Raw genomic sequence first — 2,953 nt, forward strand, 5'->3', positions numbered from 1 at the left:
AGCATTTAATTTTGTACAGGGAAACAATCACTGGTTCCACATGCAGAAACCAGTTCTTCCTATTCGTGTATTCTAGGGAGAAAACTAGAGGAATTGCGGGAAACAAACATGATATTTCTGTTTGTATACATGACATTTTATGCACTTGCCTAAGGAAATGAGTATGCTTTTCTCCAAAACCATTTTTACTATGATTTGCTTGGTCTATTGCATACAAATTCCACACCACTTTGTCCGGATATGACTGCATGAAACCGGAAATATCCGGTTTTGTTTTGGCTAACTCAATCCCAGATTGCCACAGCCTGTGTGTTTGTGTTTTCTGGATATTATCAAAGGACTTTATTGTTTTGAATGTTTTTTATCAGGGAACATTTAATTTTGTACTGGGAAACTCTAATTGGTTCCACATGGGACACCAGCTCTACGCATACGTATTTTCTAAGCGAGAAACTAGAGGAACTGCGGCAAACAAACATGATATTTCTGTTTGTATACATGACATTTTATGCACTTGCCTAAAGAAAGGAGTTTGCTTTTCTCCAAAACCATTTTTACTATGATTTGCTTAGTCTATTGCATACAAATTCCACACCACTTTGTCCGGATATGACTGCATGAAACCGGAAATATCCGGTTTTGCTTTGGCTAACTCAATCCCAGATTGCCACAGCCTATGTGTTTGTGTTTTCTGGATATTACAAATGGTCATTAATGTTTTGAATGTTCTTTTTTTAATCAGTGAGCATTTAATTTTGTACAGGGAAACAATCACTGGTTCCACATGCAGAAACCAGTTCTTCCTATTCGTGTATTCTAGGGAGAAAACTAGAGGAATTGCGGGAAACAAACATGATATTTCTGTTTGTATACATGACATTTTATGCACTTGCCTAAAGAAATGAGTATGCTTTTCTCCAAAACCATTTTTACTATGATTTGCTTGGTCTATTCCATACAAATTCCACACCACTTTGTCCGGATATGACTGCATGAAACCGGAAATATCCGGTTTTCTTTTGGCTAACTCAATCCCAGATTGCCACAGCCTCTGTGTTTGTGTTTTCTGGATATTATCAATGATCATTATTGTTTTGAAAGTTTTTTTTTATCAGGGAACATTTAATTTTGTACTGGGAAACACTCAGTGGTTCCACATGGAGACACCAGCTGTACGCATACGTATTTTCTAAGCGAGAAACTAGAGGAACTGCGGCAAACAAACATGATATTTCAGTTTGTATACATGACATTTTATGCACTTGCCTAAAGAAAGCTCTTTGCTTTTCTCCAAAACCATTTTACTATGATTTCCTTGGTCTATTGCATACAAATTCCACACCAATTTTTCCGGATATGACTGCATGAAACCGGAAATATCCGGTTTTGTTTTGGCTAACTCAATCCCAGATATTGCCATAGCCACTGTGTTTGAGTTTTCTGGATATTATCAAAGGACTTTATTGTTTTGAAACAATTTTTTTATCAGGGAACATTTAATTTTGTACTGGGAAACCCTCAGTGGTTCCACATGGAGAAACCAGCTCTAAACATTTGTAAATTATACGGAGAATGCTAGAGGAACTGCAGCAAACAAACATGATAATTCTGTTTGTATACATGACATTTTATGCACCTGCCTAATGAAATGACTTTGCTTTTCTCCAAAACCATTTTTACTATGATTTGCTTGGTCTATTGAATACAAATTCCACACCACTTTGTCCGGATATGACTGGATGGAAGGGGAAATATCCGCTTTTGTTTTGGCTAACTCAATCACAGATATTGCGACAGCCTCTGTGTTTGTGTTTTCTGGATATTATCAAAGGACTTTATTGTTTTGAATGTTTTTTATCAGGGAACATTTAATTTTGTACTGGGAAACTCTAATTGGTTCCACATGGAGACACCAGCTCTACACATTCGTATTTTCTAGGAGAAAGCTATAAGAACTGCGGCAAACAAACATGATATTTCTGTTTGTATACATGACATTTTATGCACTTGCCTAAAGAAAGGAGTTTGCTTTTCTCCAAAACCATTTTTACTATGATTTGCTTGGTCTATTGCATACAAATTCCACACCACTTTGTCCGGATATGACTGCATGAAACCGGAAATATCCGGTTTTGTTTTGGCTAACTCAATCCCAGATTGCCACAGCCTCTGTGTTTGTGTTTTCTGGATATTAACAATGATCATTATTGTTTTGAACGTTTTTTTTTATCAGGGAACATTTAATTTTGTACAGGGAAACAATCACTGGATCCACAGGCAGAAACCAGTTCTTCCTATTCGGGTATTCTAGGGAGAAAACTAGAGGAACTGCGGCAAACGAACATGATATTTCTGTTTGTATACATGACATTTTATGCACTTGCCTAAAGAAAGGACTTTGCTTTTCTCCAAAACCATTTTTACTGTGATTTTCTCGGTTCATTGCATAGGAATTCCAGAACACTTTGTCCGGATATGACTGGATGAAACCGGAAATATCCGGTTTTTTTTTTTGCTAACTCAATCCCAGATATTGCCACAGCCCATGTGTTTGTGTTTTCTGGATATTATCAAAGGACTTTATTGTTTTGAAACATTTTTTTTATCAGGGGACATTTAATTTTGTACTGGGAAACCCTCAGTAGTTCCACATGGAGAAACCAGCTCTAATTTTGTAAATTATACGGAGAATGCTAGAGGAACTGCAGCAAACAAACATGATAATTCTGTTTGTATACATGACATTTTATACACCTGCCTAATGAAATGACTTTGCTTTTCTCCAAAACCATTTTTACTATGATTTGCTTGGTTTATTGCATACAAATTCCACACCACTTTGTCCGGATATGACTGGATGAAAGGGGAAATATCCGCTTTTGTTTTGGCTAACTCAATCACAGATATTGCCACAGCCTCTGTGTTTTTGTTTTCTGGATATTATCAAAGGACT

Source organism: Lepus europaeus, unplaced genomic scaffold (assembly GCF_033115175.1).
Source record: "Lepus europaeus isolate LE1 unplaced genomic scaffold, mLepTim1.pri SCAFFOLD_231, whole genome shotgun sequence".
Taxonomy (NCBI): domain Eukaryota; kingdom Metazoa; phylum Chordata; class Mammalia; order Lagomorpha; family Leporidae; genus Lepus; species Lepus europaeus.